Source organism: Pseudopipra pipra, chromosome 4 (genome assembly GCF_036250125.1).
Source record: "Pseudopipra pipra isolate bDixPip1 chromosome 4, bDixPip1.hap1, whole genome shotgun sequence".
NCBI classification, from domain to species: Eukaryota; Metazoa; Chordata; class Aves; order Passeriformes; family Pipridae; genus Pseudopipra; species Pseudopipra pipra.
The window spans coordinates 64,076,655-64,098,133 of record NC_087552.1 but is presented as its reverse complement, the minus strand read 5'-3'; the positions used below and the strand labels follow the sequence as shown (position 1 = coordinate 64,098,133).

Below are 21,479 nucleotides of genomic sequence, written 5' to 3'. Positions count from 1 at the left end.
TTTTGCAATACTAATCAATGACCTTACAAGGTCACAGTAGATAAACTGTCAACAGCTTAACCACTAGAGGCACAAGAGCCAATTTATGAAGTGTCTTGTAAAGGAATGAGAATACAATATTGTGTAAACACTTGGATTTTTCAACTTAGATTATTTTAGAATAGATGTATTTCTCAAAATTCTATTCAGTGTGATAGTCACTAAACATTCTTTTGATCTACAACAGACAGCAGAAGACAACAACAAAGCTTTAGTCTCCTGAGATCTAGGTACAGTAAAACAGCAATTTTAAATAACCTACAGCGAGCAACAGAAAGGAGGATCAATGGCACAGAAACTGAAGCTGGAACACTCCAGGTTTGTCCTCTACAACAGACTTGCTCTTGCATGGTAAATAACCTTTCATGAAGACTAAACAATCCTAGTCTTCGTCCTAAATAAAATGAAATAGGGGTATTGTCATAGCAAATGCATAGAATGGGTTTTTTTTAAAAAAATGTCTTGGTACCACAATAATTAGAGCAACACAAACAGCTTCTTGTGACAGTTGTGTCTGTGGAACACAGCATGGCAGTGTAAAATCACAGAGATTACCAAGGAGCACAGTAGAAGAAAGGTGCAAGGAAATCACTCTTCAATGAAGCTTGATACAAGCACACCAAGAAAGTGCTAGGGTATGGAACTATCCATGTCAGACTATCAACAGAAAGATTGACTAAAAGCTGATGTCAAGCAAGTTAATTCCATATCTTGAACAGCTTTTTGTCTCCATATTCCCTTTCATTTAAAAAAAAAATTATTTTAAGGTGTTTAAAAGTAACTTCTTCCCCCCCCCCCCAATTATTTCTAATCTTAGAAAACAGTAAGCAAAGCCAAATCACAAAATCCACTGAATTAATCTAAGGTAACCTCATCTGTATTTTATCAGCACCAAGAGGCCTCCGAAAATTGTGTATCCACACAGCAAGGTCCTAAACAAACATGTTTTGTAAATGAAAAAAGAATTAATGTTTTAACAAGCTTTCAAGTTTTCTTAAAGATATACCTACTATCAACTTTTAAAGTAATAGAAAATATTGGAATAAGAGAGTAAAAACTATACCCCTTAAAAATGTCCTTTCAGGTGCCCTAAAGGTCCACAGATGATGTCTTGGAGATCATCAAAGGTAACTTAAAAAGGAAGCAAATCGTCTGCAGGCTTAAATTCACTACACTGGGATCCACACCCTCAGTAGAAAAAAAAAAATCTTACTGGATTACATATTGAAGGAAGTTGAAAACTAATATACTGCTAATTTGCATAATCTGCAAATAATTCTCTGTAGACTCAAACTTACTCTTATACATACTCTTATACTCTGATACATTACTACAGAGAAGCTGATCTCTTGGATAATGCTATAGATGGTACCTTTTTCCTTCCTTCCATTCCCAAAAGGGAATCTGTGTTTCCAGTGCTTCATTCTGCCTACTGCTACATGTTAACAATTAGACCAAACACATTCTCACACAATAGTTAAGTCGAAACTGCTGTTTTATACAAAGTTTCCTTTATTATTCTTTGAAATATACCAGTATGTTACATAGTTTACAATTAACAGCTCTCATTTCAAAAGTTTTTGACCTCCACTATGGTCTTTGTCTATGTATGACAATTATTCACTGAACAGAGAAAAAAAATTATATACTTTTTTTTTAAATGTGGATGTAAGTGTCCACGTATTTAAATCAGGAAAGTTTTTTCAAAGTAGTATTTTTACCCAGAATGGTTGTAATAAAAGCAAACAATCCTTCCTCTCCCTGACAACTGAAGGTAGGAATAAATATGCAAATCCTAATTAGTATAAACCAAAGTAAAATGTTATCAAGTTTGCCCAACAACATACTAAAATCACATACACACCTCAGTAAATTTCAGTCCCCTTTAGAAGACTGATAATCAAAAGTATGACCACATCATATGATGGCAACATAAGTCCAAACTGTTCTTCTATATTATGGGAGACTCTGCAATTTGACCATAATTTCTTTTGTTTCTTTCTGTGAAAAAAAAATCAACAAATCCTTAACATACAAACCCAGTGGCCACACACTGGGGAAGGCACTGTCAAAGCCCAGAAACAAAGCCTATTTAAAGTCTAGCAAACAATAGAATCTGTGTCCTTAATAAATTTCACATGGCATTTAAAAGACATGTGAATTCAGAAGTAAGAGAAGTTGTTATTTTTTAACCACATTCCTTGATAATCTAAGAAATTTGGCTGTATAGTCTTCAGAGCAAGGACAACTTTTTTATGCACTGGCAAAGTTTGATGTTATTGCACAATAAACACTGGAGCACGGGCTTGATTCGTGACCAAGGCACTGAAGCACTACTCTAAATCAAAAAAAATATGATAATGTTTATGGCTCTCTCTCCATCTCAGTTCAGACAAGTCCTACCACAAAGCTTCAGGAGCATTGTCCTGCTATGAGAAACACAGATTAAACAGCTGGCAGGAATCAAAGAACTAAAAGTGGTCTAAAGCATAAAAGCAGCTCTGTAAATTTACTTTTAGATATATATAGAGCCACCTTTTTCAAGAAGCATTACCAAGAAGTGCAAGAGTGATAGAGTCTTATTTGTAATGGATATATGTTTTGTAGTGGACTGAGGTCTAACAAGGCTGGGCTTACAGTTCCAGCATAACTTAAGTCAGAGAAGCCACAGGGCAGACAGAAACCAGTGTGTGGCTGTTACTGCAGCATTTTTTTTTCCTTGCAAATCTGCAAGCTTATTTTCATAACACTTATCCAAATGAAAATCTGAAGCTGTTAATCCTGTATAAAAGCTTAATGGAATTACTCCAAGGATTCAAGAGCTACCATATAAGCCTCAGTTACTTAGGTTAGCAAAGGAAAAAAACAGAGACATAATCAAAATGACACTGGGGGAGTCACCAGCACAGTTCTGAAGGATTCTGCACTGGGACTGCATTACCTGATAAATTCCTGGAAGATGAGATGGATGACACAGTTAGCAAGGTGGCAAAGGGTGACAAAGGACAGCAAGTGATCAGTGATAGTGAGCACAAAGTAACCGAAAAAATGCAGAAGGACCTTTTGAAACTGGATTGGGCAATAAAAAGGCAAACAGGGGGGAATAACCACCTGATGCTATTAATGCATAAATCAGTGTGTTGTGAGCTGACTATTAATCCCAGGATCTATTTCCTAAGTAGTATGTTAGATATTTTGCGGCACTATAAGCTCAAACTCAGCAGTAGTTAAAAGAAAAATCACAGAACAAAACTGAAGTCATTTTTGTGTCAGTGAATTAATGTTTTGCATGCATACTGTACAGAACATGCAAACCTGGTCCTGTAATATCAAAGATAACATGTCTCTCCACGGACAGAAACTGATTGTTAAATGTCTGGTCTTTATTAATAAAAAGTACCAATGAGTTAATAAGAGCTACGTACAAAACTTCGCACAACAACTATTAGAATAACTTGTCAAGAGATACTGAAGACTCAAATAAAAAAAATTAGATGGGCTTCAGTGGAAATTGAATAAGAGAGATCCCTCGAGAGTTTCCAACTAGACAAACCACATCAGGGTCAGGAAATCCCCTGGAATGAAAATAGTATGAGGCTGTGGGAGTATTTAGGAGAGGTATCACACACACATGCACTCTCCCTGTTCTTTTTTGTCCCTAACTGCTCCCTTACAGATGCTGTTGCAGACAAGTGCTGGATTTGTCAAAGCCTTTGTCTGAACCAGTACAGCTGTTCTTATAAAACATTCATGTTCACCATCATACAAGAACAACACTTCAAAAACCAGTAGCTGGAGGAGTTCAATTAGCTGATCCACTCACAGGGCTGCACATCATTAACATCCATGAACTTTGTTACAAGATGTCAAAACATCAATCCTGTCAGAGAGCAAAACCTGAGCCGTGGGAAACGATTGTTAATGGACTGCAGGATTAGCAGGTGAGACACCTGCACTGACGGTTCAGTTGTATATCAAAGACCTCAAATTCTCAGTAAACTGTTTATTCTTCACTTTTGCAAAACAAATAAATTATATAAGTTGGATAATGCAAAACTTGTAAGAAAAAATATTAAGACAGAAAGGGGAAAAAGCATGACCTAGCAGCAAAACCTACACACACTGTGAAGAACAGTCACAGCTATGTGACTATGTGTACTATGTCCACTACATCCCAAAATTTCATCACTTCATAGAATTATAAGGTTTGAAAGGGGCTTCATAAACAGACTCTTTTGGAAGGGTTCTTACTGCATATAGCAGACCTGTGAAAAAGCATCTCTGCATAGTGGTCCTATGCATATGAGGTGGTCCTTCAGTACACATGATATAACTTAAAAAAAAATAATTAATAAGCCTAATAGTTGGCAAGTTTCACAGCTCACTCAAGAAACTGTTTCAGGAGGTCAAGACTCAGTATTAAAGATGCATTAAAAAAAACCTTTGTTATGCTGCATGTAGCCACCAGTTCTATTTCAATAAACATAACGGAGCTCAGAGCATTTCTGACAAAATAACGCATGACAAATAAACCACAGCGGCAGCACAGTTTGTTGGGCAATTGTACCAGATTAAGTACCGCACATCTGTAACCTGCAACCCCCCAACCCAAGGAATTTTATCTCAAAGAATTTTGCTAATTAATTTAAGAAGGACTTAAAATTGTTAAAAACACCTTTATTGATCATATTTAAGAAATGGAAAGATATCTGTCAATTGTCTGAATCTAGAGGAGTGAAATACTGCTTCACTATTTTCAAATGCCCAACTGCCATTAACAATGGCAACAATGACATGATTTTAGTAAAAATTTATCCAAAAGGTTATCCAGTTACCAATACAGTCCTAATAATTCTATCCTATTCTTAAAAACCAACAAACATAAACGGACATGAGAAACTTTTTTTCCAGTTTAGTTTGTTACTGTCCATACAAGTGTTTGAACTAAATTTTACTTTGTTTAAACATGACTACATTTTATTTAAACATGATAACAATTTTTAAATTCTATCTGAAAAAATAAAGTTTAAAAATACAAATCAGTATCTAATGAAAAGGAATTTAAGTAAATATTCCTCACATTAAAAATTAACTTAAAACAAATGCTGCATTTGAAGCAGCATTTGAAGGAATTACTACTATTGCCAGCACAAATACCAGTTTGCAAAAACCAGAAGCGATGGTTTTTATACCAGCAATAACTAACTTACAAGAGAACAGCAGCAGCATCTTGACAGAGAAACCTGTGTGGCTGACTCAAAGGCGAGTTGGTGTAACACAAACGGCACCGCCGCTGCCACCACGAGAGGACAAGACGTTCTACTGTTTCTCTCATCCTCCCTTCCGTGTTCTCACCCTTTTGTCCTTGTACACACCCACTGTGTGGTTGCAGGGACCAACTGCATCAGTTTGTTCCAAATGGAAAAAAATTCATTTTTGGTGGACCAGACTTCAAAAAGCACAAACAGAATTCCACTGTAACAGTAGCCTGGAGACGACAAAGAAATTACTGGTTGCTTCAGTTTTGCTGAGAGAGGCAGGCGTTGCACTGGAACTGGCCTGGAATGGGATGGATCACCCAAGTGTGGAGAACCCAAGGGAAAGAGTGTTACTGAAGAAGGTGACACGTGTGCACCTCAAAAACTCACCTCATACTCTACAGCCCTCCCCAACCATCAGTGTAATTTCAGTACCACTGACATCAGGTTTCAGACTGTCCTGTAAATTTCTTTTTACCACTGAAGACAGTGGTATAAGTTGGTCAATTTAAAACCACAGATTTTATCGGCATACCAGAGCAAGGGAAGTGACAAACATCTTGCTCTCCCCTGCTTCCCTCAAGCCTATTACACAGAGATCACCTGGATGGACTGACTGCTACTGGGCCTGAGAGATCCTGGGGAGAAATATTTGTCTAGATCATACTTCAAGGAGGAGATAGTTACAGTCTTTTCTGTTCAGTCCCATGAGAATCTTCACAGGGACACTATTTATCAAAAGCTATATCTCTCCTTCCTGCCCTCCTGATGTCTTTTATTTACTCAACTTTTAGAACAATTCAAACTACCTGTTACCAACAGCTATCTGCCTGTGTTTGAACTCCCTTCCCAAGCGGGATGCCAATGGCTTGGAGGCCCAAGCACCAAGGTTCTTGTGCGTGCATTAAAACAGATCTGCCTCCAGTTTTGAACAGCTCAGTGTACAGATACAGCACCATTGTGCCACAGCAGTGTTGGGGACTCTTCCAAGGCTCAGGCAGCCACCAGATGGAATCATCCCCCAGGCCACCAGTGGGGCCACCCTGATAAAATATTCAGTGCTATTCACATCAGCTGGAACGCTTCTGCAGCACCAAGTAGCCCAGTGCCCACTCTTGTAGTGCAGCCACACAGGATTTATTTCAGTTAATATACAATTTACTTTTAGGCATACATTGCATCTTTCAGTCAGGAAAGGAAAAGCAGAATGAATTGTGAATGCCAAAGATCCAACCACCAGTGCTCATTTAAAGGCTACGGTATTTGTCCTGCTATTTATACTTCCAAAGTTAATAACCCAGCTGTATATAAACATCTAACTAGATAATGACCACACTATACATTTTGCTTTGGTTTATTAGTTTCTTTAATTTCTCTGAAGATCTTTTCTGAATACTTACTATTAAAGTTTTCTATACTTTCTCTGTAATTCAGGGAGTTAATTACTATCTTTTTGAAAAGCTTAAAATAGCCTCACGAAGGGTTTAAAAACAAATGTATCTTTGCCTAACCATATAGTCTTTTCAACAGTTCTTTCAATAAAAAACAGGTTACCATAACTCAGTTGGAAGTCACATATAGACAATGTTTTCATTAATAACTGTGTAAAAACATACAAGATGTGTCAGCCAGAAGAGGCTCAGTAAATGCAAAGAGTTCTGACAAGCTGAATTTGCAAGCTCTATAACTTAACCAGCAGAGAAGATACTGACTTTACAGTACAGAAAATACAGCAGGCCAACAAAGGAAATGGCTTCAAGTGCTTTTCTCCCGCACTTCTATCACCTCTAATTTTTATTCCCAAATATTAGTAAATGGAATTCTATATATTTATGAAATTGAGATCTGAAGTAAGATACTCTGCTATTTTGAACAGAATAGCAAGTCACATGAAATAATTTATATTTTAGCATTTGAATGCATTTGCATAGGCATTGTTTGTTCAGTTTGTGTTGTAAAGCAACCAGGATGTCTTTTTCCATAAAAACGGTGGTGATATTTGTTGTCATCTTATATCTCTACTTCTGTGATGAAGTATGTTGCCTAAAAATGCTACTTTCTAAAAAAGACCTGAATAGGTAAGACAGTTTAATACTGTTCTTAAAATAATACATTTGCTGTTTCTATTTCCAACGAGAGCTGGAAAGCTGTCATTTGCCTAAAATGCAAAATATTAAGCTATCACAACCAGAAAACTTCTTACAAAAACAGCAGGTCAGCATTACATTACTTCTCTTCAAGGAAGTTACTGTATTGTTAACCAAGGCATTTCTTTCACAAATCAAGAACAAAGTTACTAAAAACTGGAACTCTGAGGTTTCTCTGAAGCTGGTAAGATATTCTGTTCAGAGAGGCTGGCGAAAAACTGAACGACATGTGACAATTAAACTCATATTTGAACTTATGGAGACATTTTAAAACTTTTGCCACCTCACATAGTTCGACATGCCTTCCATCAAAACAGCTATAAAAACATTAATAGAACAAAATTACTAAAGGTAACTCAGTTTCATTGTCAAGTGCAAGAGTTGAATATGCAGCAGAGTGAACTTCTACCCCAGAAGACAGAACCAGGAGAACAGGAATTCACTCAACAGCAATCTTTAGCTAATTACTAATGGTCATTAGCTCAAAATCTTCAGACAGCAGAATTAAAATATCATGAAACAGTTAAAGTTTCTCCAGAAGTTTTAAAAGTAAAGCTATCAACCAGACAAATCACTGGAAGCTGGCTCCATTTCTTTCAGGATACCCCAGTGTCCTAAATACAATGCAATGTTTTAAAGTTGTACTTCCATTCAGCCACAGTCTTCAAATTTGTTTCAAGTTTATAATAACAAATTACAGGGTTGCAAGGACCTGGTGAGGATTAACTACTCATCCAATAGCAGCGATACGCATTACTGATTTCTTTCTTAGTGATGCTTCAAGCAGACTTTTTTCTTTAGACTAATAAAACACTTTCTTTTCTTAAAAAGTACATATGCCACACACTAAATGACGAAAATAATTTCTTGAATCAATCTGTGTATGTTTTCCCACTTTACTGTTGAAGATTACTATCTCAATCCAAGTCCTGACTAGGTAACACTACCCAGAATAACCCTGCACAGTTTATGCATCTTGCAACTCCGCTCTGCTGCTCTGATGTTAAGACTATACCATCTTATGACAGGTTGCTTTATTTCTTCTGGCCTTCAGGTACCCCTAGTCTCTTATTCCCTTATCTCTCTCTCTGTACCTTTTTCCACAGTCTATATATGCAAAATCTCATCTGCAATGTAACTGCATCTCCCTTCAGAATTCTTCTACAACCAAGCTAGTCCATCTATTCAAACCATAAAAACAACAGAAAACCCATACTCACACAATTTAATAACACACTGAAGGCATAACAGCTACTCCTTTCCATATAACACTTCAAACACAGGCACATTAAAATGAAACTATTCACTTGACTTCGCTCAGTGATAGAAAACTGCGGGTTCTTTCCTCAGTCCTAGCCCAGCACTCTATCCAGCAGACCTTGTTCCTTTGACAAATTTAATACTAACTACAGGAAGACTTTTAAAAGCTATAAAAAGAACACAAAACTATTCAGATTTCAGCCCTGTTAAAATTTATTTTTATTTATTAACAAGTTTTTTTGCAGAATATAACTTTTCATATGCAATCCTTTCTAGAATAAGGCCTAGAAAGTTACAGACACAAGTGACATTAGCATGGACTGCATATTTGAGACTTCTTCCTCAATACAGTAAAAACCAGAAATTTAAACATTCCCCAAATTATATTAAAAATGAAAATCATTATAGCAAGCCTGAGCACAAATCACTTAGAAGGATATAACTAAACGATTACATGTAATATCACAACAGTAAAAGATGTATTTAAATACTTCACAGTTTAAATTTCCACATCACTGCCTTAGAAATAAATGTCTTGGAAACACAGATAACACAGTGGACATATGGAAGCTAAGTTATGAACAGAATACAGGTGATGCAGAAACAAACAACATATAGTTTTATGCAGGTAGATCCAAACACCTTGCACATGAAATTATAAAGGAAGTAGATGAATAAAAATTCAAAGTATTCAGTAGCTTCCAGTAAAGCTACAGAAATAACTTCTAGTAAGAAATCTGTGAAAGAATAACCTTTGTACTGAATGTTCAAGCTACTCAACCCTTACCCCCACACCCCCTAACCATCACTGTGGGCCAATAAAACACACATTCAATCTCTCAACATCCATTAAAAATATACCCAACCAACTTTCAGGTAAGTAGAACAAGATGCTTTTCAGGAAAAATATTATAACTAGCTCATCTAGATCTTTTTCTACTAAAACACTCTGGCAGTCTCACAGTTAAATGGTACTTCTGCCTTGAAAAGTCTGGTAAACTATTTCCAGATTAAGAAAAAACCCACACTTTTCCTTCTGATCATACAATTTCCTTTTTGCCTGTGTACTGAAATGCAACTGAACATTCATATATTCATTTGAACATTTTTATTTTGTATCATGAAATTGACCTTACTCGGAAAAAATTCTTGGGGTGGGGCTGAGGGGATGGACACAACACAACAACTCGTTTCTACAATTATATTTACAAATTATCTAACCAGCCAGTCACTGGTTGGACTGAAAGGAAGGATTCCAATCTCTGTTCCACAAGACAGAAGAAACTATCCCAATAAACAGAACATATTAAATAGCTTCTAGAAGATCATTTGTATTCCAAGCTCCACTGGCAGTGCAGTTAACTGGAATAGTTCCTGCTACCTCTTAGCCTACAGGAATTCTAAGTCATGCTGCCTTCACCACATTCTGCTTTAACAGGCATTGTTGCCCATCTTAGCATAGTACTAAGTTGTTGCTTTTAGTTATTAGCTACTGCTTAAAGAAGCAGCAAACAGATATGATTTTCCTAGGATTGTAGCTAAGTAGACAAAAAGTCTATTCTGACTCTACAACACTATGTCTAAAACCCAGTAAAATTGCACAAGAAAATTCACCCATGCTAAGTATAAAACCAACCTCTTGGTTGCTTCATTCCCCTATTCACCTAGAAAAAAGATGCTCAAGAAGGACAAACAATGAAGTTTTGAACAGTATCTAGATCTTTCACGGTCCCTATTCCTGCTAGAATGCACAGCAAGTGAGCAAATGAAAATGCTGACGTCATTTTACCCCTATGGAATTTCTCTTACTTGGAAGAATAACAAATCGCAACAACAACAAAAGCGGTGGGGAATACAGACTATGAAATCAGCATATTAAGATAACATAAGAAGTTCAAGGCCTCCGTTTTTCCCTCCTGGGTCACATATAGACCTGTTTGATCCTTATTTTCCTTCTGATTCCTTCTGACTCCACCAGCAGAAAAGCTGGATGGTAACATACTAAACTCAAATTTGCAGAATCTCTGGTCTCAAATGCACAGTGCACCAAATGAATCGATAAAGTTCTGTGACTGCACATGTGGGAATATCTGTCAAGTAGAATATGGTGGGGATATAAACTGCTGATGCCTTCAATGGACTGTACAAATCAGGATTTCCCCTATAATTCTCAAGTGTTTGAAAATCAGTAACATTAAAAATATACAGTGTGCTACTCATTTTATTCAAGTTTACCTACATCCCCTCTTACATCTCAATGATAAAAAGAGATTTTGATACCTATACAATATGCTTTATCAATTGAAAGGGAAGGTTTGTACACTACCATTTTAGCATATCCATACTGACAAGAAACGGCAGATGGAGGATTAGTACAAAATAAAATCTGTACAGTTTCATGTCAAGTAACAATCAAGTTCCATGTCATTTACTATTACAAGGCATATTTTTGTCTTAAATAATAAAGAAAAATGTCAATTACAGACTCCCATGGATTGTGAGGAGCCCGCAATACTTGGGGTTTAAGCACTGCAGTGAAGTAGTTTGTTTTACACAATTATCTACTGAATCATCACGAGCTCAGTTTTGACAGCTAAGAAACCAAAGTCGATCTGCAATTCCCACTTCATCCCAGGAACACAGGATTGATATATGGTGTGCAACAGAAGGGCAAAAATCTAAACATTTAAAAGGGTTTGAATAAGGAAAATCAACTACCCATACCAGTGTCCTCTGATCCCAAGCTTATAAACCGCAACCCAAATTACTTATACACAGAAAACATCAGAACACAGGAATGCCTTTTATTTAAGGGAAGGACAAGCAAATCACACTATTTTCACCCTTCAGATCAGTATCAGGTACTGCAATGAGTAATTAAAACAAAGACAAGACAGGGGGGAAAAAAGCACCGCACTTTGGCTTTTCCCAAAGTTTCATAACACGACTCCATACGTGTATACTTTTAATCGTAGGCGACACGAGGAGAAGATGGAAACGAGTTAGCCGGAGCGAAGTGTCAGTTCGTGTCACTTCTGCATTCAGCTGTAACCTTCGCCAAACCTTGTCCCCCACCCCGCCCATCGCCCGCGAGAGGCCGCGGCCGCGGGCCCGCCCCGGCGGCGCCGGCTGCCCGCGCCCATAGGATGCGGCTCCCGTCAGTCCGCCATCAGCCCAGCTCCGCCTCCTCAGCAGCAGCCCGAGCCTCCCTATCCGCCTTTTGCCTTCAATAGGCCCTAAAGGACAATGCTGCTGGAAAGGGGAAAAAAAAAAAAAAAAAAAAGATAGGAGGGGAGCGAGTCCCGCCAGATCGGCCCCCGGGGCAGCGCTGCAGCACCGCGGCTCGGCCGGGGCGGTTTCCATCTGCCCGGCCCGGCTCCGGCTCCCCCTCGCCGGTGCGCGGCCGCTGCTGCGCTCTGTGCGATCGCACAGGATGAAAGGTCACGGCGTGAGCGCCGGCCGGGCCCGGCACGGCCCCGTCACCTCAGCCCCGGGGTCAGGCGGGGCAGGGGAGGCGCTGCCCGGCTCGGGCTCTCGCTACCCCGACCCGAACCGCCGCATCCTCCGCTCTCCCGTCCGCTGGCGCCGACTGACACCGGCGCGGGCCGGCACCCGCGGCGGGCGGGTGCTGCTGCCGCCTTCGCCTCCCTCCTCCTCCTCCTCCTCCTCTGCTCCCGGGCGTGACCCGGCCCGAGAGCACCAAGCCCCGGCTCTCCCGCTCCAGGTCGGCACCTCCCCCCCGGCCCCGGCCAAGCCGCTCAGCTGGCGCCGGGTCCCGCCGTGATGGAAGAGCGCGGGGCCGGGCGCAGCCGGGAAGGGCTGCGCTCCCCTCCTGGGCAGCGCTCGGACCGGGGCACCCCGGCCGGGCCCCCGGCCCCGCCCCCGAGCCCTGCCCGCCGCCGGCCGGCAGCCGCCCCCCGCCCGGCCCCCGGCGCTCCTGTCACCCCCTCCCCGGCCCCTTCCTCCCGCTCCCCCGGCACGTTCCCGCCGCGCTGCGCCAGCCGCAGCCCAGGAGCAGGACGCGCCGTCCCGGGAAACCATCCTCCCGGAGGGGCCAGGCCCGGCCCGGCAACTCCTCCTCTTCCCGGGCAGTTAGCGGAGAGGGCAGGGATGCGCGGGCCTGCCCGGCCGGGCCCCGGCGCTCCCGGGGGTCCAGCCCGCCCGTCCCAGCGCAACAGCGGGAAGGAGGCGGGGGAGGGGAAGGGCGCCCGCCGCCGCCTCCCGGCTCAGTCCTCCCGTTCCACGGGGAGGGCGGCTGCCGCTCCCCCTCCCTCCCTCCCTCCAGCGCTGCCCCTCCCTCTGCTCCCCGGGCCCGCGGCGGGCATTTACCTGCCGTGGCGGCGCAGAGCGGGGCCCTGGGGCCTCTGGCAGCCGGAGGAGGCGGCGGACTCCGTCCCGCTGCTGCCGTCCCCGAGTGAGGCGGGCGGGACGGAGCCGGGACCTGCCCCGGGAGGCGTTACGTAAACCGGCGGCAGCGGCGGCTCCAGCGCCACGGGGAGGGAGGGGGAGAGGGCGGGAGGGGGCCGGGCCGCCCGCGCCGTCACCCGGCAACGGGACTCAGCGCCCCGGCGGACCGCGCCGCCGGCTCCGCCCCGTATCCCTCCGCCCAGAGGGCGGCCCGGATCGCTGATCCCGGATCCGCGGGGCCGCGTCGGGCGGGCCAGATGTGGGGGAGCCGTGATCTGGGACAGCCGCGCTGCTGTGTCCGGTCCTATCCCATCCCATCCCTTGCCATTCCCATCCCCGTCCGTAGGGCCCGAGCGCCGGCGAGCCGCCTCCGTGGCGGGGCCGCGGCGCAGGAAGGGCGGGGGGAGGGAGGAGGGGAAGTGTCCCTTTGCCCTGGTTGTCCAGCTTCTCGCCCGCCGGGACAGCGCCGCGCGCTCCGCCGGGCGCCTGAGGGGAGAAGGGAAGGGGCGGGCGAGGCCCTGGGAAGGCACCGCCCGGGCGGGCGGCGGGAGCGGCGCCGGCCTGGGGCGGCCGTGAGGCGGGAGAGCCGCCCGCGCCCCCTCGGGAGCGCTGGGGACGGGAACACCTAGGGTCCGGGCGGGAATGCGAGGGAGGAAGCGGGGGATAATGATGGAGCGTAGCCGTGGTGTTTGACATGTGAGGTCCTTTTGAAATCCTCCGAGCGACTCCGAGGAGGGCAAGGTTAACAAATAAAAAAGTTTATTTTGCTGCGGAATGAAAGCCCGTCTGGGAGGGGAAGTCGTCTGTCAGGAGATTGGTGCCATTGAAAGTCGTGTTTAGTAGGTGAGCTCCTCGGGAGCCGCGGAGAGATCTTATTCCAATTGATTAAATGCCAGTTTAATCAGAACTGTTTACACAACCGTGGAGTAATGAAAGGGCAACATTTTTAGCATAGTAGATGGGTGAAAATGGGCCACTGCGAGACTGAAAATATGACAAGACACACCAAAGTACTAATTAACCTTCTTAATTGGGAAAATAATGATGCCCTTTTCAGGTGTACACTACCACCCCACATTTCTCAAATACATGAACACATACGGGCCTAAGGAAAGTCAATATTATGTAAGATGTCAAAGTAAGTCTTCTGTCTGTGTAATCCTGAGGTTTCCTTCCTTTTGTTCACTGCTCAATATGTGGCTCCTGGAGTTCCAAAATGCAGTGTGTCATCCACGTTGGCTCACACTGTTTCTTTTGTGCACGACACTTTCAGTCACTGGAACCAAGCTTGTCTTTGACAAGATGATCCCCCCGCCCCGGATGTAGTCCTGTATAGGCTTTTCAACAAGTGAAGTCTGTGTATAAAAATACATCTCATAAGAAATGTGAACACAAGCCAAGGTAGTAACCACTGCCTCCTAGCCTATATACTCATTTCCTGATAGAGGAGCAGCACTAATCTTAGTTTTGTTCTAGCTAGGGTTTGCCTATTTTGAACATCCTTAGCACTTAATTTAGTCATAAATCTGATTTAGGCTAGCCAAAAGTTAAGTGTGCAGGATTGTGTAGCTACATGAGCTACCAACGTTCTCTTAAACGCAGCTGAGGCTGTAATTCATGTGTGTGAAGGGGCAGTTAATCAGTTACTTTCTCCAAACCTTGCAGGACTATTTTGGGAGAGATCTAAAAAGAAACTAGTGCCTTAAACCCTGCAATAGAAGGACCGAGTTGTTCTCAGAACCATTTAAGTACCGTTCAAGTTATTTTCTTGTTATGAAAAGCTCAAACTGAAAAGCTTTGGGGGAAAAATCCTGCTGACTGTTTTCTGCTGAGTCATTCCCCTGGTTTATCAGAAGCATTTCATCACCACTGTAACACTACTCTCGCCAATCGCAATCAAATCTCCTTTTGTTCACGAGCTTAGACTCTGAATTCCCTTTTCAAGGTAGAAATAAAATACAGTAAAGTGTGGAGCACCTGGGATGTGTCTGTAGTAACAATTGGCACCAATTTAAATCTTCTGCACATATTCTCAATGTGTGAGTAATGTATATCAATTCGAATCCACTTACCTTATTTCACCCTTTCTATACTTTTTTTTTAAATGAAAGCTCTATAGAATGGACAGATGCTCAGAACATTGGTGTTCTCCTGATGGAGCAAGTCAGAGCATGTAGGCCAGTGACAGATTATTCTGAATATTCACGTAATTTCTGTGTGACATTTCAAATTGACATTTCTGGTTTTGTGGTCAGATCTCAGGAATCCCGACAGTAACATTTTTTGTTTGCTGGTTGGTTTTTGCTGGCTTTTATTTTCGTAACAACCCACCCAATTCTGATCTCCGTTTGGCAAGCATTTCAGAAACAGCTGGTACATGACCATATGCTGCTCTGGCACTGCTGTGAGCTTATTTCCCACTTGTCCTCCTGGTCAATCAGAGCTGCTCCATGTGCTGAAGGACAGCTGGTCCCTTGGCATGCAAAGCAGCTAATGAACTTTTCCTCTAAAAAGCCATAGGGATAGAGCATGTGAGCCGCAATCAGTGGCTTTTCCTTTCTGAAGTGCTATCAAAGATGGAAGTTCTCTATGGGAACCCTGTTTGTTGCCTCTGTGTGACAACCTGCACACATTGAGAACAACTATGTGGGTGTGCATTATAGGTGACAGCACTTGTTTGGAAAATCTAAGTGATCTGTGTTGAAAAGAATGCTAAACCACAACTGAGTGACTGATGGACTCGTGCTTCTAGCTGTCAGCCTCAGCAAGTAGCACTGTTTCCCTTTCTCATTGTGTCCCCTGCCAGAAAGTCTCCAATAAATTTCTAAAAATGTATCCATATCATCATACAATATTTTTTCCTTTAAGGAACATACTTATATAACGTAAGGAACATAAGGAGAAATTGCACAGAAGTTCAGTGTTATATAGCCACAGCTTGTAGGCATTTTACTGTCAGCCATTCCTCTTGCTTCCTTAAAATCGGTCAGTATATAATATTCCCTAAGATTTCTTTGTAGGTGCAATAAAAACCCCCTAATTTTCCTAAGCAGGGATTCTGTATCAGTTAACTTTGAAAGTCATGATAACCAATCAGTCCTCTTGTTCACACTTCATAAACTGTTCATAAGAAATGCTTGATAAAAACAATCTGCACATTCAGCGTTTTAGAAATGGAGATAGAGTAAGATTCATGAGGGAATAAATGTAGTTTAAGAACAAAAAAGATCATTTAATTGTGCATGATCTACATCTATACATAAATTCATATATCTTTTTAAAATTCAAAAAATGGATGGAACTTAATGTAAGGTGAAACAAGTAATATCCAACAGAGCCATGATGAGTTTTATTTGGCATCTTGATATACAGCTTCAGAAGTATATAATTATCTCTTTGCTTAATTCCGTGAAAGCTTGCCTAACTTTTTTACTACTTTTCAGAGTCCATTTCAAGTTTTGAGCAAAGACATTCACACCTCCCAGAAGTAATAACTCGGTTCAAATGACACATTCGAAAGGCATTCCTCAGCACTAGATCAGGTTTCAGATTCCTTTTTACTGATCCCTCTTTCCTAATAATATCCCTATGCAGTGAAAAAGCAAGCTGTAGATACCCACAGGATCAGAGGGCCACTTTGTTGTCAGCATCAAGAGCCTCATCTACTGCAGTGAAAGGAATGTGACATTAAATTTTAGTAGAATCTGCGTTAGGCCACAGTTAGAACTTTTTCCTCTCAAACTTTTCTCTAAGAGATTTCAATATCTTTAATAGGAACACACTAGCATGGTGGGTTTGGAATATCTGAGTCACTTGAAAAATCAATTACATAATTCAAAGTGAATTTATTTTCTGTTTAAAGCAACTCAATCACTATAACCTCAAAATGTATTTTTGCTTTCTTTGAATCCAAACTGCATGTAGAGAACTCACAGAAAGTGCAGGTCAGGCCATGCTGTTCTGTAACAGGAGTGTCTGGGCTTGGTGTTGGTATTTCTTTGGGACTCTTTTTTTTTTTTCATTATTATTTTGCTTCAGTGTGCTCTTACCCTTTTTCATCCTGGAGCACTAACAATTGGGAAACCCTCATAATGCCTTGAGAAACCTTTGAGCAGTCCAAAATAATACATGAGCAGGACTCTGTCTCAACATGGTGCTGTGTGCATAAAACAGACCACCTGAGGTCTACTGTGAAAAATACGCAGAGAAGATGATAAAGAACCACAATAATTGCCTACAGCAGTTTGGACAAACAGCCAAGCAGTACAAAAGATAAAGAAAATGAAAGCTTTATACTACGTAATGAGTGTAAAATTCCAAGTACCTACATATAGCATTTGAAACAATACACCAAGGAACAGCTTCCACTGGTGGTGTAATGAAAAGACTACAGGAAGTACAGTGTTACAAAAATGAAATAATTTCCACAAGTGATGAAATACAAAGCAAGTATTACATTGATTGCATTTTAAGGAGATTTAGTCACCATTAAATATACCAGTGTCTCAAAATCTGATCTTTTTTTGTCATGCATATATAGAAGAATTTGATGTCATAATAAGGTACAAATTTAATTGTATTATATTTGTTGCTACATCAGCTATTGTCAAGCTATTAAGTTAATTACATGTTAAGTTTTAAACTAAATGAGACACATTATGACATCTGTTTTTTCCTATATACCATAGCCATTCCGGAATTACCATGTTGGAAATGTCTGAGGTTTTGGCAGCTTGCTGTCTTACAAATAGTTCATGAATACAATTAACCGTCCTTGAGTAGCCTGCAGCATTATCCAATCCTTGCCTTGCTCGTCAGAAATACAATTATTGTTGCACACTAATTCCACCATTTTTTTCTAATTTTTTGTTTTTCCAGATATTGGCCACGTTCTCAGTCAATGAAAATGCTGAAAACGGAGTTGATTGCATTCTACTAGCTGACGATCTGGCCACAGATTTTGGAATGAGTGTACTACAAGAGTCATACCATCTTTATTAATGAGCTATATAAAACAAGAAGTGAAAGAAACACATGAAATTGTATTGAGTTCTTAAAATAATTGAATTGAAGGTATTATTCTTTTCCTCGGCATTTTCTGAACAAGATACTCTGTTGCAGACCCTGCTAATAGAGAAGATCCATTGTGTATTAATGTCTTGTTGTCCTGGAACTTTGACATTATGTTTTGACTGATCAGAAAAGCTTTCTTATCTGATCCTATGGTAAAAAACTGCAAAGCAAAGAGATTGCATGTTCTCAGACACTTAAAAAAACCCCCAAAAACAAATCAACCAAAAAACCAAACTTTGTTTGAAAGCTGTGGCAGGTAAGGGAATCTGTATACATGACTTATAGGCTGTAATAAGATGATGATTATTATTATTATTATTGTTGTTGTTGTTATTAATAATCATTATGTTGATATTTTTGTGTGTGTGAACTGTTTTTCTGGGAGCAAAACAAAAAATGGCCATTGCTACTTTCTGATAGAACTGATAGGCTGAGAAGTGCTGCCATTAAAAATAACTAATTCCATAGATATCAAAGAACCATTGAGTGGTTGATAATACCAGCAGCTGAAAAAGTCAAGTTTGACAAAAGCAGCATTTAAGAATGGTATTGAATCCAACCAAAAATATTAACTATTTTGAGATTAGAAAAAAAATAAATCTGGAAATACATGTGGATCTCTAGTACCTGCCTTTCCAAAGCTGTAACTGCTCTAAGGAGAGATTTCTAGCTAGCATGATTGACTACAGGGCTGTCAGCCTGAAATAGAAAACACTTGAGCAGCATGAGAGAAAAAAAGGGTATTTTTCTGTCAAGAAGTAGCTAATATTTCGATATTTTGCAGCTACACTGATATGCTCTCTAAAGTATCTTTCGTGATATTTTGGCTTCTAATTCTGACTAAATTAGATTTAGATGCTCATTTGAAGAGTTACTCATTGGAACTTGTTAATGGGAAGAAAACTATCTCACTTTCCAAGGCCAGTTTCATTAGGATTTTTTGTTGAAATAGAAGTGTCTTTTGAGTTTGATACTATTTGAATATCATCTGCCAAGAAACAAAAAAGCAGGCATACTTCAACTGGCTGAACAAAATTTGCTGTCTTGATGTTATAAAAAACCCACACACATTTTGGCAGTTGAAGAGGTCATGAAATAAAGGAGCAGTTAAATGTCTAGACCCAGCCAGCTTTTCCAGGTGTACAGAATTCATTTGTAGGGGTCAGTTCCCTGTAAGAAAGCACCATGTTTTTTTCCCCTTAGGCTGACTGTAGGCCCTACTGTGGTCACATAACACAAGGAGGAGCCACTAAAGACCAAGCTAATCACACTATGTAAGGTGGTGTATCCAAGTGGAATATTAGATGCCGGGATTGGGCTGCAACTACAGACCACCGATGGGAGTATAATCAAGATGGATCGCTCGAATGGAATTTGTCAAAGGGGTAAAATGAATGCAATAGCATTAAATAAGAGAATAGTTTATCTCTCAGAATAAATATTTTCTTCCTGAATGTCAATGTCAATATTCACTGCAGTGAATAAGAATTGGCAGCCAAAGACATCACTTTCTGGCTAGTTGCAATATTTTGATTTTGTAGATTTTTATTCCTGGGAGCATGCTTTCACAGATGCACGTGCTTCTATACATTGAACAGTACTTCACTGCAAAGTCTTTCAGGTAGGAAATTATATCCTTAAGAAACAAGCTGAAAATTCTGTGCTTTACTATTGTGCCTAAAAGTGATTTCCGTATCTGGAACTGAAGCATTGCAGTGCCAAAAAAAAATATGGCAACATTTATTCCACAGTTGATGAAAAACTATAAGCCCCTGTAAAGATGGCACCTGTATGAGGCACCGGCTTCTCTGCCCCAACTGCCTGGATCTGCCAGCTGATCCAGGACTCCCACATGCTGAAACAGAGAACTACTTAGAGCTCATCAGTGGAAAACACTGTTGAAAATTATCTGAGGAGTCAGCAGGATTGGCTCGGACAGAAATAATTCTGGACACCAAGACATTTTTAAAAGTAAGTAGGAGAAGTGAGGCACACCCACTTCACATCTACATGACTGCTCTTTCTTCTCACTCCTCAAAACCAGTGTGGCTGTATCCAGGTATCCTGTCAGGGATGGTTCTTGGCATTTGCTGTGTCCAGATGATGCCAGGCAGTTGTTGGCCAACTGTGCTAACAGCTACGTACTGTGTAGTCCTGTGCAAAGTTACCTGTTGATTTGGGCATTTGTCCCGGAAGACAGAAATGTTTTCTCCAGGACCTTTGCAGTCTTGATTAAGCTGAACCGTCTGATCCTGATTCTCCCAAGGAATCACCAAATGGTAGAAAGTCCAAGGATACAGGCTACTCTCCATCCTTCTTGTTGCAGCTACGTTATTGTTCAGAAAGGAAAGGCAGAACCAATAAGAATATAAAACCAAACCCAAACTCCCTGTATCTTGTTGCTGAAGATACTCCTTTGAAATGAAAGTTCTGAAAGTCTGGGGATTCAAACTCTATTTCCATTTACATGTGTGCAGTTTACCCAACTCTGCAATGCAAACTGTAAATACTGTGTCTCATGAGCGAGTTACTGGGAGCTAAGAAGAGGAAGGGTATGGACTTCATCCTAAGCTGTTCTCCACACTGCTGGTTAGAGCAACCGTCTGGAAGAGCTCACTCCACAGGCAGGATAAGAGTGCTAATGTCAGCTGGGAATACTAAATGGATTTTGAGCTAAATTCAGAGCTATTCATGGTTGCTAGGTGTGGGAATGGGCTCTCTGGGGATGAACTAAGGCATTTATTTCTCAATTACAGCTTTAAGAGTTCAGTTTGGGATACTTTTAAGTATCTGTGGGGGTCTTTATAGAAAATTTTGGAGTCTGACATGGAAAAATCTAGTAAATTTTAAGCTCTTCCATGGATAATAGGTGACCTGAATAGCTCTCTTGGATTTCAGAACCATGCAGACTGGAGCTATTACAAAGCTTATAGGAAGACCAATGAGTGGAGATGAACTCTTATAACTGAAAGGTGTTCTGTGCTCTCTCATCTTCAAGACATGCACATTTGGAAAAGTAAAGGCAATTTCCCTGCTTCCAGTCACCCAACTTTTAATTGAGGGAGTAAATTCCCATAACTTGGATTCATCTCCTCAAGATATTTGATACATTTTCTGTGTGTCTGTGCAGTATTTCTGCTGTGGATGAGCCATATTTACAAAACTAATCTCCATGTTCCTTGTTTCATAGATACACCACCAACTGTCTGTTAATGTATCGTGCAATGAAAGCGAGGTATTCAGCTGCAAATTCTTTTCAGCAAACTTGTTAACTGACTTTTGTAGACAGCCACTG

At 41.2% G+C, this 21,479-nt stretch overlaps 1 protein-coding gene and 1 long non-coding RNA gene across 4 annotated transcripts in view; one reads left to right on the top strand and one right to left on the bottom strand.

Moving 5' to 3' along the window:
* KIAA0232 (KIAA0232 ortholog) overlaps nt 1-13,164 on the bottom strand; it is a 67,330-nt gene extending 54,166 nt beyond the window's left edge. For 2 of the 3 annotated variants that reach the window (XM_064653290.1, XM_064653289.1), the window contains exon 1: nt 13,034-13,164. The gene's annotated coding sequence lies outside the window, so the exon portion shown is untranslated. The remainder of the gene's footprint in view (nt 1-13,033) is intronic. The other variant, XM_064653292.1, reaches the window with a different exon arrangement.
* Nucleotides 13,165-13,226: 62 nt separating this feature from the next.
* Nucleotides 13,227-19,638, top strand: LOC135413501 (uncharacterized). Its single transcript, XR_010430259.1, has 2 exons — nt 13,227-13,954; nt 17,990-19,638. It is a non-coding gene; the product is annotated as an uncharacterized LOC135413501 (long non-coding RNA).
* Nucleotides 19,639-21,479: the final 1,841 nt, after the last annotated feature.